This window comes from Gorilla gorilla, chromosome X (assembly GCF_029281585.2).
Source record: "Gorilla gorilla gorilla isolate KB3781 chromosome X, NHGRI_mGorGor1-v2.1_pri, whole genome shotgun sequence".
NCBI lineage: Eukaryota > Metazoa > Chordata > Mammalia > Primates > Hominidae > Gorilla > Gorilla gorilla.
In genome coordinates, this window is record NC_073247.2 from 135,429,934 (window position 1) to 135,455,684 (window position 25,751).

The following is a 25,751-nucleotide window of genomic DNA, read 5'->3' on the forward strand; positions in this document are numbered from 1 at the left end:
AAAATTAATTATTTAATTTAATTTAATTAAAATTAAAATTAATTTTAAAAATAAAATAAAGTGTCCCACATTGGGCAGAAATGGTCAGATGCTAGCATCACTGCCATATGCAGTCGTAGGCTGGACACTGCTCAAATCTGCTCTCCATACCCACTAGAAAATCCTAAAAGAAATATAGCCTTAAATACAGTTTTTAGGCTCCATCACCTTACCTATCCTGCCTGTTGTGTTACTCTCCAGCAGGATTCAGGAGGAAGAGTGTGTCAGGAACATTTATTCAAGCTTTTATCTTCCCAGAACTTGTGGATACTATTTCTTTTTTTAACCTTCCATACTGTAGAAGCATTGCAGCCATGCTAATTTCAAAGAGAAGAATGAAAGAAAGTAGGAATAGCATTGCTATTGGTTTTCCAAGACCTAAAAATTATGTCGTATTTCTCTAGTTTGGTCTTGAGATCTTTCTCTGCAGAGGGAGTGTAAACTCTAGCCCTGCCCTGATCAGGTTCCAGGGGATTGTTTGTGGATATTTACACCGTGCCTTTCACAGGATACTTCTTTATCCTAGCAGATGGCCTAATGCCTAGGTATCTGACCCATGGTCAGGTGTCCCTCTCATAGGAAACTTGTTTATACTGTCAACTGCCCTTGAGGCTCTTTTCTGACTTGTGTTCAGTTTATTCCTACCAAGAGAGCCACTCTTTAGGAGAGCTTTCACTGGAAGTAAAATTAAGTCTGTGTGTGTCAGTCAGGTGAGGTACAGAGAAGACAACATAACAAAAACACATGAAAAAAACAAAAGCAGTTTGTTACTCATAGATCCCAGAGAGAAGAAGGGTGCCAACAAGCAGATTGTCAAACCAGTGAGAGGGGAGTGAGAAACAGAGAAGACCTATGCAGTGAGTCATTCACTGGGGCCCAGGATACTACCAAATCAGAGTTCCCTTCCAATTGGTGGAGTTAGAGAAAGCAGACATAAGTTCTGTGGGGTTGCATTGTGACAGAGTGGTCATTGCAGCATATCTGTACAGTCCCTGTTGAGGGTAGAATAAATGGAGTGAGTCAAATGTGGTCACACCTGGCTAATTTTTGTATTTTTGGTAGAGACGGGGTTTTGCCACTTTGGCCAGTCTGGTCTCAAAATCCTGGCCTCAAGTGATCCGCCCGCCTCAGCCTCCCAATGTGCTGGGATTACAGGCATGAGCCATCACGCCTGGCCCAACATCTTAATGACTAAACTGAAATACTTGAAGCAGGGGTGGCAAACTCAAAGACTAGGGTCAAGCAGGTAAGTATGTGAAGGAAGGGACCAAGTATAACTACATAAGCATTCACTGTGTGAGTGGTAAGGATGGCAGCAAATTCCAGAAGGCAAGCTACTCAGCTCCAGCATACATTGCAGTCAAAAATGCAGTCTGAACCGGAGCCTACATTCTTTTTTTTTTTGAGACGGAGTTTCGCTCTCGTTGCCCAGGCTGGAGTGCAATGGCATGATCTCTGCTCACTGCAACCTCCGCCTCCCAGGTTCAAGCGATTCTCCTGCCTCAGCCTCTCGAGTAGCTGGGATTATAGGCATGAGCCACCATGCCAGCTAATTTTTTGTATTTTTAGTAGAGACGGGGTTTCACTATGTTGGTCAGGCTGGTCTCGAACTTCTGACCTAGTGATCCACCCACCTCGGCCTCCCAAAGTGCTGGGATTACAGGCATGAGCCACTGCGCCTGGCCCAGAGCCTACATTCTTAACCATAGTGCAATGCAACCAACATTTAGGGCTGAACCTGTACCCATACCACCACTCACCATACAGTAAAAAGGCTGCAATAAGATGAGGAATTACGGCCGGGCATGGTGGCTCATGCCAGTAATCCCAGCACATTGGGAGGCCGAGGCAGGTAGATCACCTGAGGTCAGGAGGTCAAGACTAGCCTGGCCAACATGGTGAAACCTTATCCTACTAAAAATACAAAAATTAGCCAGGGGTGGTGGCGGGTGCCTATAATCCCAGCTACTTGGGAGGCTGAGGCAGGAGGATCACTTGAACCTGGGAGGTGGAGGTTGTGGTGGGCCAAGATCATGCCATTGTACTCCATCCTGGGCAACAAGAGTGAAACTCCATCTCAAAAAAAAAAGAAAAAGAAAAAAAAGATGAGGAATTACATCACCACTCTTTTGATTAATCAAGAAAACCATAAGGTAGTACTACTGAGATCCCTACTCATAGCACCAGAATAAAGCCCATACCAACTTTCACCACATCAAGCAAAAGCACCTTTTTAAATCAAGGCCATCATCATACCATCACTTAATTTACTAGGAGCCAATCTCTGATACAACCATGACCTATATTCATATCAACATTTAGCCCTCCATGAGAAAGCATTAGCGAAGAAGGTTTTTATCCCTACAATACCAAGAGAAAGCTGTGGCCACTCGATTTTCCTTGTGGACCTAGAAGTGTTAAAAAAAATAGTTTATTAATCTTTTAAAAGTTTGAAAAACCTTTAAGTAGCAATTTATCTAATTCTTTTAATGGTTTTGTCATTTGTACTACGTGGATTACTATCAATTATTTAACCAATGCCCTATATTTAGGGCTTCTTCCTTCAAGTATTCATCGTTACAAATAATTCTGCAATGATCATTACTATGTATCCATCTTTAAGTATTTCTACAAGATATATTCACCAAAGTGTAGTTGCTAGATCAAAAGGTCTATACCAGCCCAGCATAGTGGCTCACGCCTGTAATCTCGGCACATTGGGAGGCCGAGGAGGGCGGATCACAAGGTCAGGAGTTCAAGACTAGCCTGGCTAGCATGGTGAAACCCTGTCTTTACTGAAAATACAAAAAATTAGCCGGACATGGTGGCATGTGCCTGTAGTCCCAGCTACTTGGGGGGCTGAGGCAGGAGAATTGCTTGAACCCAGGAGGCAGAGGTTGTAGTTAGCCGATATTGCCCCACTGCACTCCACCCTGGATGACAGAGCGAGACTCCATCTCAAAAAAAAAAAAAAGAAAGGTCTATACCTTTAAAATGTTTATAGATATTGATAAAATGGCATCAAAATATTAACCCAATGTATAATCCTACAGACAGTGTTAAAAGAATGGCTATTTATCAATATTCAAGCCAACCCTGGAAACTGTCAATATTTCAAATCTTTACTAATCTGACAAATCAGATGAAATATTTTGATTAGCATTTATTTGGTTATTAATGAGGTTCAGTGTCTTTCATACATTAGCCATCTGTATATTCTCATAACCTTTGTCTATTTTTCGAATGCGTCATTGGTCATTGATTTGTAAGAATTTTTTTTGTATTAAGTAAATAAGGTTTTCTCTCTCATATGTAGTGCAAATATTTATTCACAATTTGTTTTTTAAAATCTTTATTTGTGCTGCCTTATGCCATGCAGATTTTTTTAAAGGTAGTTGAATTTATGTCTTTTTTTCCTTTAAAGCTTCTTGGGGCCGGGAATTGTGGCTCATGTCTGAAATCCCAGCACTTGGGTAGGCTGAGGCAGGAAGATCGCTGGAGCCCTGGAGTTCAAGACCTGCCTGGGGGAAAGTAGGGAAACCCTGTCTCTACAAAATTAAAAATTAAAAAAAAATAGCCAGGCATGGTGGCACCCACCTGCAGTGTAGTCGCAGCTACTCAGGAGGCTGAGTCGGGTGGATAGCTTGAGCCCAAAAGGCCGAGGCTGCAGTGAGCTATGATCGCACCGTCGCACTCCACCCTGGAGACAGAGAAAGACCCCATCTCAGAAACAAACAAACGAACAAACAAACAAAAAACTTGGCTTGTGTCATGCTTAGAAACCCCTCACCTGCTTTTTTCTTTGCTTGTTGTTGTTGTTGTTGCTGTTAAGAGATAAAGTCTCCCTGTAGCCCAGGCTGGAGTGCGGTGGTGTGATCACAGCTCGCTGTAGCCTGGAACTCCTGGGCTCAAGCAAGCCTCCTGCCTCAGCCTTCCGAGTAGCTGGAACTATAGGCACGCACCACCATAACCGCCTAATTTTTTAATTTTTAATTTATTTATTTATTTTGAGATGGAGTTTTTGCTCTGTTGCCCAGGCTGGAGTGCAGTGGCATGATCTCGGCTCACTGAAACCTCTGCCTCCTGGGTTCAAGCGATTCTCCTGCCTCAGCCTCCCAAGTAGCTGGGATTACAGGCGCCTGCCGCCACACCCGGCAAATGTTTGTATTTTTACTAGAGACGAGGTTTCACCATGTTGGCCAGGCTGGTCTCGAACTCTTAACCTCAGGTGATCTACCCTCCTCGGCCTCCCAAAGTGCTAGGATTACAGGCGTGAGCCACCACGCCTGGCTGTGATCTACTTTTAATTTGGACTAGTGTAACTCCTTCATGCAATAAACTGAAAAGAGTCATTTTGTCTGTCAGGCCTCTGAGCCCAAGCTAAGCCATCATATCCCCTGTGACCTGCACGTATATATCCAGATGGCCTGAAGCAACTGAAGAATCACAAAAGAAGTGAAAATGGCCTGTTCCTGCCTTAACTGATGACCTTACCTTGCGAAATTCCTTCTCCTGGCTCATCCTGGCTCAAAAGCTCCCCCACTGAGCACCTTGTGTCCCCCCCCCCCCCCCCGCCCCGCCAGCCAGAGAACAACCCCCTTCGACTGTAATTTTCCACCACCTACCCAAATCCTATAAAACGGCCCCACCCCTATCTCCCTTCGCTGAGTCTCTTTTCGGACTCAGCCTGCCTGCCCCCAGGTGATTAAAAAGCTTTATTGCTCACACAAAACCTGTTTGGTAGTCTCTTTACAGCTCACACAAAGCCTGTTTGGTAGTCTCTTTACACGGACGCGCGTGAAATTGTCTATTCTTGAAGTTCCTCATTTAAACAAAGGTCAAGGAGTAGGCACCTGGTAGTATCAAGCCTGAAACAAAGCAATAACGTGATGTTTCACCCAAGCCCAGAGTCCTAAGATCACAGACGACTAGGCTGTGTCTGGCAAGAAGCTCCTCAGCTCCCTCTCTGCAGTTCCCTGCCCTAAGCGAATGTCACCACCTGCTGAGAGCAACAGCAGGCAGTACCACTAGAGGGAGCCTTTGGTGGTAAAAGATAGATCCCCTGGTATCTCCAACCTAACCAAGAGGGCAGAGCTTAGAGAGGATACCTTCCCTTTGGTGAGGTGACAGGATATCTGGCTTGCCACAGATATCTTTTTTTTTTTTTTTTTTGAGACAGAGTCTCGCTGTGTCCCCCCAGGCTGGAGTGCAGTGGCGCGATCTCGGCTCACTACAAGCTCCGCCTCCCGGGTTCCCGCCATTATGCTGCCTCAGCCTCCCGAGTAGCTGGGACTACAGGCGCCAGCCACCACGCCCGGCTAATTTTTTTGTATTTTTAGTAGAGACGGGGGTTTCACCATGTTAGCCAGGATGGTCTCGATCTCCTCACCTCGTTATCCGCCCGCCTAGGCCTCCCAAAGTGGTGGGATTACAGGCGTGAGCCACCGCGCCCGGCCCACAAAGATCTTTTTGACCAGACATATGCTAGCTAAGGGATGTCCAAACACCAGAATGTGAAGCCAACCTTCCATCAGACTTAAACTTTTGACAGGAGAACAAATCTCAAACTGATGAATCAGTCATGTAGCTAGCTAGCTATAGAGCTTTCAACTTAAATTAGCAGCAGCTGCCCAATGCCATGTGAAGTAACAAACTGGTTTTTGGGGTTTTTTCCCTTTGGTTTTAATGTTATGTGTAATATATACATACATATATATATATATATATATTTTTTTTTTTTTTTTTTGAGACGGAGTCTTGCTCAGTCGCCCAGGCTGGAATACAGTGGCGCGATCTCGGCTCACTGCAAGCTACGCCTCCCGGGTTCACGCCATTCTCCTGCCTCAGCCTCCCGAGTAGCTGGGACTACAGGCGCCCGCCACCATGCCCGGCTAATTTTTTTGTATTTTTAGTAGAGACGGGGGTTTCACCATGTTAGCCAGGATGGTCTCGATCTCCTGACCTTGTGATCCAAAAAGTACTGTGCAGTTTTAAAATCAGAATGGTGATAAATGTATAAATTAATTTGGGAATAATTACTACTTTTGCAAAATTCAATCCTTTGCTGTCCCTCTAGATTAATTTTAGTCTCTCTTTTTTTTTTTTTTTTTTTTTTTTTGAGACAGAGTCTTGCTCTGTCGCCCAGGCTGGAGTTGGAGTGCAGTGGCGTGATCTCGGCTCACTGCAAGCTATGCCTCCCGGGTTCACGCCATTCTCCTGGCTCTCAGCCTCCCGAGTAGCTGGGACTACAGGCGCCCGCCATCATGTCTGGCTAATTTTTTTTTCTTTTTTTTTTTTTTTGTATTTTTTAGTAGAGACGGGGTTTCACCGTGTTAGCCAGGATGGTCTCGATCTCCTGACCTCATGATCCACCCGCCTCGGCCTCCCAAAGTGCTGGGATTACAGGCGAGAGCCACCGCGCCCGGCCTAGTCTCCTTTATATAGGTGTTACACAATTTCTTCATTAATATCGTATTTATGAGTCATCTATAATGTGCAAGGCACTGTTTATTCTTGTATGCTGGACATACAAGAATATGTCCCTGTTTTCATGAAGTTTACAATCTAGCTGGGGAGGGAGACAACATTTTTAAAAACAAATAGCCGGGTGCGGTGGCTCACGCCTATAATCCTTGCACTTTGGGAGGCTGAGGCGGACGGATCATGAGGCTAGGAGTTTGAGACCAGCCTGACCAACATGGTGAAACCCCCTCTCTACTAAAAATACAAAAATTAGCCAGGCGTGGTGGTGCATGCCTGTAGTCCCAGCTACTCAGGAGGCTGAGGTGGGAGAATCACTTGAACCCAGGAGGCAGAGGTTGCAGTGAGCCAAGATCGCACCACTGCACTCCAGCCTCGGCGACAGAATGAGAATCTGTCTCAAAATAAAACAAAATAAAATAAAATATGACAATTGGTGACAAGTGTTATAAGGAAAATAAACCTGGGTAAGAGCATAAAGAATAAAAGGAAAGGAATGCTATTTTACATAGACTGATCAGGGAAGGCCTTTCTGATAGGTAACACTTCAGCAAAAACTTAAAGGAGGTGAATGAATCAGCCATGAGGATATCAAGGTAAAGAGCATTGCAGGCAGTAAGTACAAAGCCCTGAGGCTCAAGCATAACTGGCTTGTTTGAGGAACAGCAGGAAGCTAGTGTGACTGAAGTACAGGTGATAAGATCTGAGTGGTAACCAGGGATCAGGTTATATAAGTCCCTGTAGGTCATGGGAACGATTTTGGATTTTATTCTGAGTGGGTTTAAAAGGCACTGGGAGGTTTTAAACTAAGAAGTGACATGTCTGATTTATTCTTTTAAAGGATCAGTCACTTTTATGAGGAGAATAGAATGGCAAAGGTGGAAGCTGGGAACTCAGTTAAATCCAGGAGATAGATGATGGTAGCTTGGGCCAGGGTGGTGGTGAGGGTAATTTGTGCTCAGAACAGAAAGAAGTGAGCCAGGGCCTCTTCCCTCCAGAGGCATTTACCAAGCAAAAGGTGTTCCTTAAGTGAGAGGGACACATGAGACAATGAGTTAGTGACCTGCAGCCACCAGGAAAGTAGACCCTGGACTCTGGATATCTCTCTCTCTCTGTGTGTGTGTGTCTCTCTCTCTCTCTCTCTCTCACACACACACACACACACACACACTCTCTCTCAACTAGGATTCTGTTGTAGTCTTTGCTCCAGGGGTCATTTGCCCAGCCCAGGAAACAACTGATAGGCAAGCAGTGCTTTGGGGTGGACACTGGGAACTGAAGAAAGCAGCTGAAGCTGTCCACCAGCCAAAGGGGACTCCTAGTGCAAATTACACTCTTGTGCAGAGAGAACTCAAAGGACTACACTCTGGAATATGGAAACAAAAAATTCCTCAAGCTTTGTTTCCAGACCACTAATGCTTTCAGGTGAGTCATGACTAAGGCAAGCTTAGAGAGAGGCCAGAAACCCAGAGAGGTTAGCATAGCATGCAGGGATAGCTTTTAACCTTAAGGTGTTTGACCATTCCAAAGAGGTATGTGAGAAGCTGAGCTGCTCATTTGTTGGTTTATGGGGCTGGGGGACAAAAGGTGGAATCTAAGGTGTACTGTCCCCTGCTTTGGGTTTGGAAACTAGATAGCTACACCCTAGGAGTAAGGACGAACCAGAAGTAAATTAGCCTTCATGACCTCTATAGATCAGATTTATCATTTGAATGGCCCACAAAATACCAAGATTTAAACTTGGAATAAGGTAATCCCATACTCTTCCCATACTATTAGTGCCCCAGGCACTTGGTAAGGAACAAAAAAATCCTTTCTGGGAAAAGATAATATTATTCCAAGTCTCAAATTATTTCCATAAATAATTCTTCAGGACCGGGCACAGCGGCTCACACCTGTAATCCCAGCACTTTGGAAGGCCAAGGCGGGTGGGTCACCGGAGGTAAGGAGTTCGATACCAGCCGGGCCAACATGGTGAAACCCCATCTCTACTAAAAATACAAAAATTAGCTGGGCATGTTGGCAGGCACCTGTATTCCCAGCTATTCGGGAAGCTGAGGCAGGAGAATTGCTTGAACCCAGGAGATGCAGTTGCAGTGAGTCAAGATCGTGCCACTGCACTCCAGCCTGGGCGACAAAAGCAAGACTCCATCTCAATAATAATTAATAATAACAATAATTCTTCAAATAGGATATCCAACACATAACTAAAGATAATCAGGGGCCAGATGCGGTGGCTTACGCCTGTAATCCCAACACTTTGGGAGGCTGAGGTGGGCAGATCACGAGGTCAGGAGTTCGAGACCAGCCTGGCCATCATGGTGAAACCCCCGTCTCTACTAAAAATACAAAATTTAGCTGGGCGTGGTGGCGGGTACCAGTAATCCCAGCTAATTGAAAGGCTGAGGCAGGAGAATCATTTGAACTCGGGAGGCGGAGGTTGCAGTAAGCTGAGATCGTGCCGTCGCACTCCAGCTTGGGCAACAGGACGAGACTCCGTCTCAAAAAATAAATAAATAAATAAATAAATAAATAAATAACCAGAGCCAGGCACAGTGGCTCGTGCCTGTAATCCCAGCACTTTCGGGAGGCCGGGGAGGTGGCTAACTTGAGGTCAGGAGTTCAAGACCAGCACACCTGCAGTCCCAGCTACTCAGGAGGCTGAGGCATGAAAATTGCTTGAGCCTAGGAGGCAGAGGTTGCAGTGAGCCGAGATTGAGCTACTGCGCTCCATCGTGGGCAACAGAGTGAGACTCTCTCAAAAGAAAAAAAAAAGATAACGAGACACACAGTGAGAGACAACAAAGATTGAGCAAGAAGCATCAGAAACAACAGACAATACAAATACATCTGCCATCCACTATGACTCCAGATACTGTTAAAACCCCTATTTAAATACTTCTTAAGGAACTAGAAACTGTAAGGTGATACTACAGATTTGAAAACAAACAAACCAACTGGCTGGGCGCATTGGCTCACGCCTGTAATCCCAGCACTTTGGGAGGCCGAGGCGGCAGGTGGATCACCTGAGGTTAGGAGTTCGAGACCAGCCTGGCCAACATGGTGAAACCCCATCTCTACTAAAAATACAAAAATTAGCCAGGTATGGTGGCACATGCCTGTGGTCCCACCTACTTGGGAGGTTGAGGTGGGAGGAGGATCTCTTGAGCCTAGGAGGTTGAGGCTACAATGAGCCATGTTTGTACCACTGCACTCCAGGCTGGGCAACAGGGCAAGACCCTGTCTCAAAAAAGAAAAAGAAAAACTGTCAGTAGTAATAAAGTAGAATTTATTTAATCTTATAAAATAGCAAAATGGACTTTCCTTAATCTTAAAAGAAACCTAAAGCAAGCATCAAACTTAAAGAATAAATATTAAAAGCTTTCCCCTGTTAATGAGGAATGAGACAATGATATCCATTATCACTATTTCTATTCAATATTTTACTAGGCACAAAACAGCAATAAAAAATAAAAAAATTAAAGGTAAAAATATTAAAGATTAGGGCTGGGCGCAGTGGCTCGTGCTTGTAATCCCAGCACTTTGGGAGGCAGAGGCGGGTGGATCCCTTGAGGTCAGGAGTTCGAAACCAGCATGACCAACATGGCGAAATTCCTCTACTAAATACAAAAAATTAGCCAGGCTTGATGGCGGGTGCCTGTAATCCCAGCTACTTGGGAGGCTAAAACAGGAGAATCCCTTGAACCCAGGAGGCAGGGGTTGCAGTGAGCTGAGATTGTGCCATTGCACTACAGCCTGGGCAACAAGCGCAAAACCTCGTCTCAAAAAAAAAAGAAAGAAAGAAAGAAAGAAAAAGAAAAAAGAAAAAGTACAGTAAATTATTATAATTAATTAGAGAGTTTAGCAAATTGCTGGATACAAAATTAGCATTCAAAAATAAATTATAGAAGTATTATAGAAGTAAATATTTGTGATCCTGGGATAGGCAATAGTTTCTTAGATAGAGCATCAAAAACACAAATGACAAAAGAAAAAAATAGATAAATAGGGCTTCATAAAAATTTAAAATTTTTGTACACCATAAGTCACCATCAAGAAAGTAAAAAGACAACCTACAGAGTGGGAGAAAATATTTGCAAACCATATATCTGACAAGGGACTTTTATCTAGAATGTATAACCTTAACATTCAATAATCTTTAAAGAAAAAAAAAAGCCCAATTTGTTTTTTTTGTTTGTTTGTTTTGATTTGTTTTGTTTTTTTTTGAGATGGAGGCTCACTCTGTCACCCAGGCTGGAGTGCAGTGGTGCGATCTCAGCTCACTGCAAGCTCCGCCTCCCGGGTTCACGCCATTCTCCTGCCTCAGCCTCCCCAGTAGCTGGGACTACAGGCGCCTGCCACCACGCCCAGCTAATTTTTTGTATTTTTAGTAGAGATGGGGTTTCACCGTGTTAGCCAGGATGGTCTCGATCTCCTGACCTCTTGATCTGCCCACCTTGGCCTCCCAAAGTGCTGGGATTACAGGTGAGAGCCACCACGCCCAGCCAAAAAAAAAAAAAAAAAAAAAAAGCCCAATTTTCAAAAAGGGGCAAAGGGGCCGGGCACGGTGGCTCACGCCTGTAATCTCAGCACTTTGGGAGGCCAAGGCAGGGGGATCAGGAGGTCAGGAGTTCGAGACCAGCCTGGCCAAAGGGACCAGCCTGGCCAACATGGTGAAACCCTGTCTCTACTAAAAATACAAAAATTAGCCGGGCATGGTGGCAGTGGCTGTAATCCCAGCTACTCGGGAGGCTGAGGCAGGAGAATTTCTTGAACCCAGGAGGCAGAGGTTGCAGTAAGCTGAGATTGCCCCATTGCACTCCAGCCTGGGCAACAGAGTGAGACTCCTACTCGAAAAAAAAAAAAAAAAGTTGGCAGATGCGGGGACAGCAAAGGGCTTAAGTAGACATTTCTTCAAAGAAGATATACAAATGGCTGATAAAGACATTTAAAGATATTCAGGGCCAGACGTGGTGGCTCACATCTATAATCCCAGCACTTTGGGCTGCCAACGTGGGAGGATATCTTGAGCCCAGGAGTTCACGACCAGCCTGGGCAACATAGTGAGACTATCTCTACATAAAAACAAAAAATAAGGCTGGGCATGGTGGCTCACACCTGTAATCCCAGCACTTTGGGAGGCCGAGGCAGGCAGATCACCTGAGGTCAGGAGTTTGAGATCAGCCTGGCCAACGTGGCAAAACCCTGTCTCTACTAAAAACTACAAAAATTAGCCTGGCATGGTGGCGGGCGCCTGTAATCCCAGCTACTTGGGAGGCTGAGACAGGAGAATCGCTTGAACTTGGGAGGCCGAGGTTGCAGTAAGCCGAGATTGAGCCATTGCACTCCAGCCTGGGTGACAGAGCAAAACTCCATCTCAAAAATAAATGACTAAATAAAATAAAGATGTTCAACATCACTAATCACTAAGGAAATGCAAACCAAAACCACGAGATACCATTTTACATGCAGAAGAATGGCTATAATTTTAGAAAGATAGAGTTTCACAAGTCTAGACGCTGAGCCGCAGCACATTTGCAACGTCACGTGGAAGCTGAAGCTGCACCTCCCACGTGGCCCCTCTAGCCAGCGGAGCACCTCAGATAAGAACTACACCCAGGCCAGCACCAGCAGCTCAGCCACCAGCAGCAGCCCCACCCTCTGCAGCTGGCTCTCCTGCTGCTGCACTCCGCGGCAGCCAGGTCTGATGGCCCGGGCGGCAATCACTGCAGCTGGCATGGCTGTGGACTCTGCTGTGGGGCACATACTGGGTCATGCCATCAGTAGGAGCTTCAGTGGAGTAAATAATGCTGAGCCCCCAAGTGGTGACATCACTTACCAGAAGCCTCAGGGAACCCACCCGGCACAGCAGCAGTAGCCTTTCTTGTATGAGATAAAATGGTTTTTGGAATGTGCCCAGAATCAGGGAGACATAAAGTTCTGTGAGAGTTTCCATGAGGTGGTGAAACAGTGCAGACTTGCAAATGGATTTATCTAATCAAGAAGTTCAAATTGAAGAAATGGAAAATCAGCTCTCATAACTAAGTTAATTTAGCATAAAAACATAATTGATAGCCGGGCGTGGTGGCTCACGCCTGTAATCCCAGCACTTTGGGAGGCCGAGGCAGGCAGATCACCTGAGGTGGGGAGTACGAGACCAGCCTAACCAACATGGAGAAACTCCATCTCTACTAAAAAAAAAAAAATACAAAAAATGAGCCGGGTGTGCTGGCGCATGCCTGTAATCCCAGCTACTCGGGAGGCTGAGGTAAGAGAATCACTTGAACCCAGGAGCTGCAGGTTGTGGTGAACCGAGATCACGCTATTGCACTCCAGCCTGGGCAACAAGAGCAAAATCTGTCTCAAAAAAAAAAAAGTATATATATAATATATATTTAATAGTGAAGGTATAAAGTGTAAAACCGTCAGTTAAACCAATCCTCTGTCATTCATTACTTTCTTGCTTCAGAATTGCAATAGAAGAGGGTGTTCTTATTTGGTAGAATTTCATTAAGATAGTATAGAATTTGGGGCATGTCAAATGTTTGTGTGGCCTCCTTAAACCAGCTGTTGTAATTTTTTTGTTTTGTTTTGTTTGTGAGTTAATTAGAATAAAGTGATTTTCTTTGCCCAAAAAAGACAACAACAATTGTTGCTGAGAATGTGGAGAAATGGGAACCTTTACATATTGTTGATGAGAATGTGAAATAATCCAGCTACTTTGGAAAAAATGGAAACAATCTACATGTCCATCAACTAATGAATGAATAAACAAAATGTGATATACTTATACCAAATATTCCACTTATTCCATTAAATGGAATATTATTTGGCCATAAAAAAGAATGAAGTACTGATACATGCTACAACATGGATGAATCTCAAAGAAATTATGCTAAGTGAAAGAATCAGTCACAAAAGACCACATATTATATAGTTCCATTTATTTGAAATATGAGGCAGAAATTGTGAGAGAAGAGACTTCTCTTCTCTCATGATAATACCACATAGGGTTCACACTCTGAAGAAAGTCCCACCCTAATTAAAACTAAGAACGAGTTTGAGACCTGATGGATCAGAGCACTAAGAATCAAAAGGAAGGGCGTTATTTGTTTTTTGTTTTTGTTTTGAGACAGAGTTTCACTCTTGTTGCCCAGGCTGGAGTGCAATGGCTCGATCTCAACTCACTGCAACCTCTGCTTCCTGGGTTCAAGCCATTCTCCTGTCTCAGCCTCCCGAGTAGCTGGGATTATAGGCATGTGCCACCATGCCCGGCTAATTTTGTATTTTTAGTAGAGAACAGGTTTCACCATGTTGGCCAGGCTGGTCTTGAACTCCTGACCTCAGAAGATCTGCCCACCTCGGCCTCCTAAAGTGTTGGGATGACGGGCGTGATCCATTGCACCTGGCCGGAAAGGTGTTATTTGAAAGATGTGTTGGCCGGGTGTAGTGGCTCACGCCTGAAATCCCAGCACTTTGTGAGGCTGAGGCTGAGGTCAAGAGTTCAAGACCTGCCTGGACAACAAGGTGAAATCCCATCTGTACTAAAAATACAAAAATTAACTGAGCCTGGTGGTGCACGCCTGTAGTCCCAGCTGCTCAGGAGGCTGAGGCAGGAGAATCACTTGAATCTGGGAGGCAGAGGTTGCAGTGAGCCATAATCGTGCCACTGCACTCCAGCCTGGGCAACAGAGAAAGACTCCATCTCAAAAAGAAAGAAAGAAAGATGCGTAAAAAAAAAAAAGGAAGAAGCCTAAAAATTGCACAGTACAAGAGACAGTAGTCTTGTGAAGGCAAGACATGAAGAAGTAGTCATTGGAGGAATAGCATTCAGAAGATCAAATGATCCTTCCCTCCAAAAGTATAATTTATTAGAGACACTATACTTTATTGTATCAACAGAAGAGGGTGCTCTTGAGCCAATAAACCTAATAAGGTATCTGAATCCTTTTCTTCATATAGAATCAATCAAAACGTTATCACCGAATCAGGAAAATCCAGGATACTTTACAATAATCAGAAAATGATTATCTTCACAGAATTACTATAAGGGGGTAAAAAAGCAAGAACCAGAACTTTTCAGCTGATGAAAATAAATATCCTCCAAAAAAAAGACAAGAATAGTAAAGCAGAGAAAAACATAAATATAATTAAACAAGCAATTGCAGATATGAAAGACTACTGCGAATCAAAAATTTAAGGCTGGGCACAGTGGCTCACACCTATAATCCTAGCACTTTGGGATGCTGAGGTGGGTGGATCGTTTGAGCCCAGGAGTTCTAGACCAGCCTGGCCAACATGGTAAAACCCCATCTCTACTAAAAATACAAAAATTAGCCAGGTGTGGTGGCGTGCACCTGTAATCCCAGCTACTCGGGAGGCTGAGGCAGGAGAACTGCTTGAGCCTGGGAAGTGGAGGCTGTAGTGAGCCAAGATTGTGCCACTGCACTCCAGCCTGGGTGAGAGAGCCAGACTCTGTCTCAAAAAACACACACACACACACACACACACACACACACACACACACAATAGAAACAAACAACAGGAACATGTGGCATGCTGACTGAACTCAGGAAAGAAATTGCAGAAAAAGACGAAATCATCTCAGAAGAGAAAACTAAATTACAAGGTGCCCCAGGGAGAATTGGTATCATTGAAAAATGCCATAAAAGGAAAGAAAGAATGTGAATAAAAAAGAACCAAGACAACCAAAACAAATTAAAGGGGCAAAGAGTAAACTGACAGTCTCGCTCGGTCGCCAGGCCGGAGTGTAGTGGCGTGATCTCGGCTCACTGAAACCTCCACCTCCCAGGTTCAAGCAATTCTCCTGCCTCAGCCTCCCGAGAAGCTAGGATTACAGGCGCGTGCCACCACGCCCACTCAAGTTTTGTGTTTTTAGTAGAGTTGGGATTACAGGCGTGAGTCACTGAGCCTGGCCTGAAAGCTCTTAAGAAAAAAAAAAAAAAAAAAAAAAACAGCCGGGCACGGTGGCTCACGTCTGTAATCCCAGCATTTTGGGAGGCCAAGATGGGCAGATCACCTGAGGTCAAGAGTTCAAGATCAGCCTGACCAACATGGAGAAACCCCATCTCTACTAAAAAAAAAAATACAAAATTAGCCGGGCGTGGTGGCGCATACCTGTAATCCCAGCTACCCGGGAGGCTGAAGCAGGAGAATTGCTTGAACCCAGCGGATGGAGGTTTCAGTGAGCTGAGATTGTGCCACTGCACTCTGGCCTGGGCAATAGAGTGAGACTGTCTCAAAAAAAACAAAAACAAAAACAAAAACAAAACAAACAATGGAACAGAACTGTTATAATATTTAAAATTATAACTTAAACAAAACTTTCTAGAAATAAAGCAACATCCACTTCTACATATTTAAAGATCCTGCTGTGTACTTGAGGATACTGACAATCAACTCTGAGACATAGCTCAGTAAAACAGACAATAGTGATTAGAAAAAAAATCCTTTGACTCTATAGGCAAAATAAACAAATAAAACACTCGCCCTCTCCCTCTCCCTCTCCCTCTCCCTCTCCCTCTCCCCACGGTCTCCCTCTCCCTCTCTTTCCACGGTCTCCCTCTGATGCCGAGCCGAAGCTGGACGGTACTGCTGCCATCTCAGCTCACTGCAACCTCCCTGCCTGATTCTCCTGCCTCAGCCTGCCGAGTGCCTGCGATTGCAGGCGCGCGCCGCCATGCCTGACTGGTTTTCGTATTTTTTTGGTGGAGACGGGGCTTCGCCGTGTCGGCCGGGCTGGTCTCCAGCTCCTAACCACGAGTGATCTGCCAGCCTCGGCCTCCCGAGGTGCCGGGATTGCAGACGGAGTCTCATTAACTGGGTGCTCAATGGCGCCCATGCTGGAGTGCAGTGGCGTGATCTCGGCTCGCTACAACCACCTCCCAGCCGCCTTGCCTTGGCCTCCCAAAGAGCCGAGATTGCAGCCTCTGCCCGGCCGCCCCCCCGTCTGGGAAGCGGGGAGCGTCTCCGCCTGGCCGCCCATTGTCTGGGATGTGAGGAGCCCCTCTGCCTGGCTGCCCAGTCTGGAAAGTGAGGAGCGTCTCTTCCCGGCCGCCATCCCATCTAGGAAGTGAGGAACGTCTCTGCCCGGCCGCCCATCGTCTGAGATGTGGGGAGCACCTCTGCCCTGCCGCCCCGTCCGGGATGTGAGGAGCGTCTCTGCCCGGCCGCCCCGTCTGAGAAGTGAGCAGCCCCTCCGCCCGGCAGCCGCCCCGTCTGAGAAGTGAGGAGCCCCTCCGCCCGGCAGCCACCCCGTCTGGGAAGTGAGGAGCGTCTCCGCCCGGCAGCCATCTCGTCCGGGAGGGAGGTGGGGGAGTCAGCCCCCCACCCGGCCAGCCACCCCATCCGGGAGGGAGGTGGGGGGATCAGCCCCCCGCCCGGCCAGCCGCCCTGTCCAGGAGGTGAGGGGCGCCTCTGCCCGGCCACCCCTACTGGGAAGTGAGGAGCCTCTCTGCCCGGCCAGCCGCTCCGTCAGGGAGGGAGGTGGGGGGTCAGCCCCCCGCCCGGCCAGCCGCCCCGTCCGGGAGGGAGGTGGGGGGGTCAGCCCCCCGCCCGGCCAGCCGCCCCGTCCGGGAGGGAGGTGGGGGGTTACCCCCCCACCTGGCCAGCCGCCCCCGTCCGGGAGGTGAGGGGCGCCTCTGCCCGGCCGCCCCTACTGGGAAGTGAGGAGCCCCTCTGCCCGGCCAGCCGCCCCGTCCGGGAGGGAGGTGGGGGGGTCAGCCCCCCACCTGGCCAGCCGCCCCGTCCGGGAGGGAGGTGGGGGGTCAGCCCCCCGCCCGGCCAGCCACCCCGTCCCGGAGGTGGGGGGCGCCTCTGCCCGGCCGCCCCTACTGGGAAGTGAGGAGCCCCTCTGCCCGGCCACCACCCCGTCTGGGAGGTGTACCCAACAGCTCATTGAGAGCGGGCCATGAAGACAATGGCGGTTTTGTGGAATAGAGAGGGGAGAAAGGTGGGGAAAGGATTGGGAAATCGGATGGTTGCCGTGTCTGTGAAGAGAGAGGTAGACATGGGAGACTTCATTTTGTTCTGTACTAAGAAAAATTCTTCTGCCTTGGGATCCTGTTGATCTGTGACCTTACCCCCAACCCTGTGCTCTCTGAAACATGTGCTGTATCCACTCAGGGTTGAATGGATTAAGGGTGGTGCAAGATGTGCTTTGTTAACCAGATGCTTAAAGGCAGCATGCTCCTTAAGAGTCATCACCACTCCCTAATCTCAAGTACCCAGGGACACAAACACTGCGGAAGGCCGCAAGGTCCTCTGCCTAGGAAAACCAGAGAACTTTGTTCACTTGTTTGTCTGCTGACCTTCCCTCCACTATTGTCCTGTGACCCTGCCAAATCCCCCTCTGCAAGAAACACCTAAGAATGATCAATAAAAAATAAAAATAAATAAAAATAAAAAAAAAAAAAAACACTCAAGTGACCTACAGGAAAAGAAAATCAGTTGGCATCAAACTACTTGACAGAATTATAGAAAGTAAGATAACAGTGAAGAAACCTCTTGAAGAAACTCAAGCTTTTAAAAAGTCTGAGTTTCAGAAGACTCAGACATATCAGAGAAAAAAAAGAAAAAAAGTGTGAGCCAAATATTCCATCTTTAAACTTTCAAGAACTCAAGTAATTTTGTATTCAAGGACTCTTTCTGAGGATTCTACTAGGGGTCAAGTTTCATACAACTAAAAGATGATTGAAAAATTGTCGCCAAAAAAACAGATCTTAAGAATTGAACATGTTCAATTATATAAATCTAAGACTAAAACAAATGTAAGAATAAGTGCTGACGAATGTTCTCTGGCAAAGTAGAAATACAATTAAAAATGGGAGCAAAGAAGAAATGTAGAAGAATAAGCTCAATGATTAAGCACAGGTAAAAGGTGAAAGTTAAAGCATGTCGTTTAGACAAGCAAACCAGCCTGGCACAGCGGATCATGCCTGTAATTCCAGCACTTTGGGAATCCGAGGCCAGAGGATCACTTAAGCCTGAGTCCAGGTGTTCAAGACCAGCCTGGGCAACGTAGCAAGACCTCCATCTCTTAAAAAAAAATTAATAAAAAAAATAAACTAGGAAACCAAATAGTAAAAACCTAGGTAAGAAAAATGAGGGCTGGCTGGCGCAGTGGCTCACGCCTGTAATCCCAGCACTTTGGGAGGCTGAGGCGGGCAGATCACCTGCGGTCAGGAGTTCGAGACCAGCCTGGCCAACATGATGAAACCCTGTCTCTACTAAAAATACAAAAAAATTAGCCAGGCTTGGTGGCAGGTGCCTGTAATCCCAGCTACTCGGGAGGCTGAGGCAGGAGAATGGCTTGAACCCTAGAGGCGGAGGTTGCAATGAGTCGAGATCGAGCCATTGCACTCCAGCCTGGGCGACAAGAGTGAAACTCTGTCAAGAAAGAAAGAAAGAAAAGGAAAAGAAAGAAAGAAAGAAGGAAAGAAAGGAAGGAAGGAAGGAAGGAAGGAAGGAAGGAAAGAAAGAAAAAAGAAAGAAAGAAAAGAAAGAGAGAGAGAGAAAGAAAGAAGAAAAATGAGGGCTAAGAGCTGAGACCCTTAGCTATGCTAGTATCGACCACCTCATCTATCCTAGTGATGGCATCATGTAAGCCTGTTCATGCTCTGACTCTTGTGGTTTCCCTTTTTTTTTTTTTTTTTTTGAGACGGAGTTTCACTCTGTCATCCAGGCTGGAGTGCAGTGGCGCGATCTCGGCTCACTGCAACCTCTACCTCCTGGGTTCAAGCCATTCTCCTGCCTCAGCCTCCTGAATAGCTGGGACTACAGGCGTGTGCCACCACACCCTGCTACCCAGCTAATTTTTTTTTCCCATCACCAAGTCCAGCTAATTTTTGCATTTTTAGTAGAGACTGGGTTTCACCACATTGGCCAGGCTGGTCTCGAACTCCTGATCTCAGGTGATCTGCCTGCGTGGGCATCCCAAAGTGCTGGGATTACAGGTGTGAGTCACCGCACCTGGCCAAGATTTTTGTTTAAATTCTAAATAGTAACCGTTTGCTTTAGGGCTTACTCAGTTGCTTTTTGCTACTCAAGCCATGGAAGAGCAGACAGGAGGCTGTTCAGAAAAAAATGTATACTAAAGGATGACGTTGGCTTTTTGTTTAAAGTCTGTTTTTTCTCATGTTAACACAATATCCATCTGGGCCTGTTTTACTAAGGTTTTTAAAAACTATTATCATAAATAAACATTGAACTTATCAGATGCCTTTTTTGGCATATATCAAGAGGATCATGTGGTTTTCTACCTTTCATCTATTAATATAATAAATACTATACAATTAATATAGTTCATTATACTGAACCATCTCTTACATTTCTGGAATGAATTCCACTTGGCCATGGTTAATGCACAACTTTTGTTATTGTTCTTGTTAAATATCATATCAGGGTTTTTGCAGATATATATATATAGACATATAGATATATATATGTTGTTTGAGACGGAGTCTCACTCTGTTGCCCAGGCTGGAGTGCAGTGGCGCAATCTCGGCTCACTGCAACCTCTGCCTTCCGAGTTAAAGCGATTCTCGTGCCTCAGCCTCTCGAGTAGCTAGGATTACAGGTGTCCACCACCACACCCAGCTGATTTTTGTATTTTTAGTAGAGACGGGGTTTCACCATGTTGGTCAGGCTGGTCTCAAACTCCTGACCTCAGGTCATCTGCCCACCTCAGCCTCCCAAAGTGCTGGGATTACAGGCATGAGCCACCACACCCGGCATTTTGCAGCAATATTTTTGAGTTATTTCATCAAACTTATTTTGAGCAACCCCATTTTCTTGACTGATGTTTTTCCCTTCCAAACCATCACTATCAGGATACAGAGCCCAGAGACATAGCATAGTCCATCATCCCATGCATGGTCCCTGCTCAGTTCAGGATTCCTTCACATACCATGTCTTGGCCCAACACAAAGGAGCCCTCATACAGTTCATAGTCCTTAACAATAGGAGCCAGCAAGGTGGGAAATGACCCTCTGTCTAGTTGAGGATCCTCATACAGATATATGCTCCCCAAATTACTAAGCAGACAATCCTCTGAGCAGACACTAGCAAATCAGCCAAGGTCCAGACCCCTAAACAGTTCAATAGGAGATGAACCCCACTCAGCATCTATATCAGGAATTGCAAAGTGGTATCCTTGAGTGGATTCTTTTTTTTTTGAGATGGAGTCTCGCTCTGTCGCCCAGGCTGGAGTGCAGTGGCATGATCTCGGCTCACTGCAAGCTCCGCCTCCAGGTTCACGCCATTCTCCTGCCTCAGCCTCCCGAGTAGCTGGGACAACAGGCACCCGCCACCACGCCCGGCTAATTTTTTGTATTTTTAGTAGAGTCAGGGTTTCACCATGTTAGCCAGGATGGTCTTGATCTCCTGACCTCGTGATCCACCCGCCTCGGCCTCCCAAAGTGCTGGGATTACAGGCGTGAGCCACCGCGCCCCGCCTTGAGTGGATTCTTGATCCACATTGCACACTTTTCTCCATACACAATGCTTCTTTTTTCTTAATAATTTTTTTGTAGAGACAGGGTCTCGCTATGTTGCCCAGGCTGGTCTTGAACTCCCAGGCTCAAGTGATCCTTCTGCCTCAACCTCCCAAAGTGCTGGGATTACCAGAGTATGCCACCACACACAGTCCCTTTTTGAATTGAACCAAGACTTAAAAATCAGAATATTTATGGCAGGGCACAGTGGCCCATGTCACCAGTGCTTTGGGAGGCAGAAGTGGGAGGTTTGCTTGAGCCCAAGGGTTCAAGGCCACCCTGGGAAATATAGGGAGACCGCATTTCTACAAAAAATTTAAACATTAACTAGGTGTGGTGGTGTGCACCTGTAGTCCCAGTTTCTAGAGAGGCTGAGGTGGGAAGATCACTTGAGCCCAGGAATCAGAGGCTGCAGTGGGCTGTGATCACACCACTGCACTCCAGCCTAGGAGACAGTGACACCTTGTCTTTAAAAAAAAAAAAAAAAAAAAGAGGCCGGGCGTGTTGGCTTACACCTGTAATCCCAGCACTCTGGGAGGCCAAGGTGGGCAGATCACTTGAAGTCAGGAGTTCAAGGCCAGCCTGGCTAACATGGTGAAACCCTGCCTCTATCATATCTACTAAATATAGTATTAATAATAATAATATATACTTTTTTTTGTTTTTTGTTTTTTGTGAGACGGAGTCTTGCTCTGTTGCCCAGGTTGGAGTGCAGTGGCGCGATCTCAGCTCACTGCAACCTCCGCTTCCTGGGTTCAAGCGATTCTTCTGCCTCAGCCTCCTGAGTAGCTAGTATTACAGGCACGCACCACCACGCCCAGCTAATTTTGTATTTTTAGTAGAGAAGGGTTTCTTCATGTTGGTCAGGCTTGTCTTGAACTACCGACCTCAGGTGACCCACCTGCCTCAGCCTCCCAAAGTGCTGGGATTATAGGCGTGAGCCACCACATCCAGCATATACTGTTTATTTTTCTCTCATATTACAGGTTGTTTTCTGAACCCGTTTCCATGAGGGGTGAGTGTTTCAGGAAAAATGGAGGAGTGCTAATTTTTTTGTGAAAGTAATTAATATTCCTCTGCAATTAAATGTGTAGATACTCAGCCTACAGTATTTGTTCATTTACCTGCTGGCATCTGAGCTAGTAATCCTGCTGCTCAGCAACAACCAGACAGTCCCCTCCAAGAATATGGCCATGCAGCTCTCTCTCCAGATATAGGTCTAATCCTCTACCTATGTTCAGTCAAAATGAAGACAGCATCCCCACAGATAGTGGTTATATAGATATCCCCAATTCATTACTCAGTAGGCTTTGAAACAGGATCTTCACAGACCATGATACATAAACATGCCACTATTTGGCAAATCAGAAGATAATACTTAAAAACCAAAAACCTATATTCATCCTACCCTTTCACTACACATGATACAGTCTGACTAGACAGATCATTTTTAGAGTGTTGAGACAGACCCTTCACAGTTCGTTATATACAAACCTAGAATTATATCTTGCCATGATTTTCTAAACTATGGCATGGATATAGGAACTGGTTATATTGATAGCTGTTTCACACTAAGCTGAGTGTTGGTATGAGAATGGGCTGTAGTCTGAATCCATAAACTTACCTTTAGGTAGGTGATATAGTTTGGATCTGTGCCCCCACCCAAATCTCATGTTGAAAAGTAATCCCCAATGCTGGAGGTGGGGTCTGGTGGGAGGTGATTGGATCATGGGGATGGTTTCTGATGGCTTAGCACCATCCCCTTTTAGCTGTTCTCGTGATAGAGTTGTCTTGAGATCTGGTTGTTTAAAAGTGTGTAGCTCCTACCACATCTCTTTCTTCCTCCTGCTCCAGTCATGTAAGACGTGCCTGCTCCTGCTTTGCCATCCAACATGATTATAAGTTTCCTGAGGCCTCTACAGAGGCAGAAGCTGCTGTGCTTCCTATACAGCCTGCAGAACCATGAACCAATTAAACTTCGTTTCTGTGTAAATTACCCTGTGTCCAGTATTTTAATAGCAATGGAAGAATGGGGGCATCGCCTATGGGATTAGTTTTGAATGTAGAATGTCTTGTATGGTGAGAGTTGATGTATCAGTCAGGTTAGGCTAGATTATACCAAGGTTGAAAAATCTTAGTGGTGGCCAGGCATGGTGGCTCACTGTAATCACAGCACTTTGGGAGGCTGAGGCCAGAGGATCGATTGAACCCAGGAGTTCGAGACCAGCCTGGGCAACATGGCAAAACCCTGTCTCTACAAAAAATATAAAAACTAGCTGGGCGTGTTGGTGCACACCTGTAGTTCCAGCTACTTGGGAGGCTGAGGTGGGAGGTCAACGCGCAGTGAGCCAAGATCATGCCACTGCACTGCAGCCTGGGTGACAGAGCAAGACTGTGTCTCAAAAAAAAAAAAAAAACGTAATGGCTTAAAACTACAAAGGTTTATTTTTTGTTCTTGTTGCATATCCAATGCAGTTCAGCAGAGAGGCTCTGTTCATCAGAGCCATTTAGCAAACTTTGATTAGACAAAGGGTCACATAACATGAAACACGCCGGGCGCGGTGGCTCACGCCTGTAATCCCAGCACTTTGGGAGGCTGAGGTAGGAGGATCACTTGAGGTCAGGTGTTTGAGACCAGCCCGGCCAACATGGTGAAACCCCGTCTCTACTAAAAATACATAAATTAGCTAATTATGGTGGCCTGCGCCTGTAGTCCTAGCTACTCGGGAGGCTGAGGCAGGAGAATTGCTTGAATCTGAGAGACAGTGCTTGCAATGAGCCGAGATCGCGCCACTACACTGCAGCCTGGGTGACAGAACAAGACGCTGTCTCAACCACCACCACCACCAACAATAAAGAAAACCATGAAACAGTTTCTCTCAGCCCGGGACTACAAGTAAGCCCAAATCTTACAGGACACTTCTTCTGTCTAGATTAAGGTGTATATCCATATAACTCTTTAGCAAAGGGTAGTCTCTACTCATAATAGGCCCAAACTACATAAGCCTTACTCATGAGCCAGCACTGGACTAGAAAGTCTAAACCCGGCCCGGCGCAGTGGCTCACACCTATAATCCCAGCACTTTGGGAGGCCAAGGCGGGCAGATCACCTGAGGTCGGGAGTTTGAGACCAGCCTCCTCAACATGGTGAAAACCCTGTCTCTACAAAAATACAAAAATTAGCCGGGCATGATGGCGGGTGCCTGTAATCTCAGCTACTCGGGAGGCTGAAGTGGGAGAATCGCTTGAACCCGGGAGGTGGAGGTTGCAGTGAGCCAAGATCACACCACTGCATTCCAGCATGGGTGACAGAGCAAGTCTCCATCACAAATAATAATAATAATAATAATAATAATAATAATAATAATAATTGATCTGTATATACTTTTGGAATGTTTACATCACAGTCATATCTTATGCAAATAATAAAACTTCTGGCTTATCCTCTTAAAACCTTATATTATTTTTCTCATTGCTACACTGCATAAGACCTCAGCTACAATATTGAAGAAAAATGATGACTGTAGTGAGCATCTTTGTCATGTTCATGATCTCAAAGGAAAAACCTTTTGTTTCGTTAAGTATGATAATGGGTATAAGTCATTTGAATATCTATTAAATTAAGGACATTTCTTTATATCCCTATTTTGCCATTAGTTTTATCATAAGTGGGATATTGAATTGTGGAAAGTGTGTGTGTGTTTTTTTTTTTTTTTTTGTATTTTCTGAGATTACCATATGATTTTGTCTTTTAATATGTTAAGACGACCAATTAAAACAATTGATTCCTTAATAATAAACCATCCCGGCATTTCTGGGAATAACCCCAACTTATTCAGGATATATTATCCTTTCCATATATTACTGGACTTGGTTTGCTAAAATTTGGTTTAGGATTTTTGCACCTATAAGTGAGATTGACATGTCTTTTCCCTTTTTCAAACTATTCGTGGGTTCTGGTATCAAGATAATAGGAACCTCATAAAGTGAGTTGATGAATAGCCTATCTATTTCTAGTCTCTGGAGAAGATTGGAACTATTTCTTCTTCAATGGTTTAGTAGAACTCAACTGTAAAGACATATAGATATGGAGCTTTACTTTTATTTGAGTTTTCTACTTTTTCTGTATCAATTTTGATAAGTTGTGTTTCAAGGAACTTATCCATTTTATTTACGTGTTAGTTTACGACATAAAGTTGGTGATATTATCCTCTTATTATCTAATTATCTCTTGGATCTTGAACCAATAAATTGCTCATTAGTAGCTATTTGATGATTCTAAACATCTTTTCATGTGCTTTGATCACTTTTTTTACTTATCTTCAGAAAGTAAAGATAAGGTGGCCGGGCACAGTGGCTCACGCCTGTAATTCCAGCACTTTGGGAGGCCGAGGCCGGCAGATCATGAGGTCAGGAGATCGAGACCATCCTGGCTAACATGGTAAAACCCCGTCTCTACTAAAAATACAAAAAATTAGCTTGGCGTGGTGGCGGGCGCCTGTAGTCCCAGCTACTCAGGAGGCCGAGGCAAGAGAATCGCTTGAACCCTGGAGGCGGAGCTTGCAGTGAGCGGAGATCGTGCCACTGCACTCCAGCCTGGGTGACAGAGCAAGACTCCGTCTCAAAAAAAAAAAAAGAAAAGCCATTCTCCCACACCCATCCTCATACTCTGTCCTTAGGATGTATGCAATCTCTCCATTTAATCTCTCATTAGGGAGA

General features: G+C 45.5%; 1 pseudogene; it reads left to right on the top strand.

Moving 5' to 3' along the window:
* Nucleotides 1-7,436: 7,436 nt before the first annotated feature.
* Nucleotides 7,437-12,564, top strand: LOC101133452 (coiled-coil-helix-coiled-coil-helix domain-containing protein 2-like; annotated as a pseudogene).
* The last annotated feature ends 13,187 nt before the right edge of the window (nt 12,565-25,751 follow it).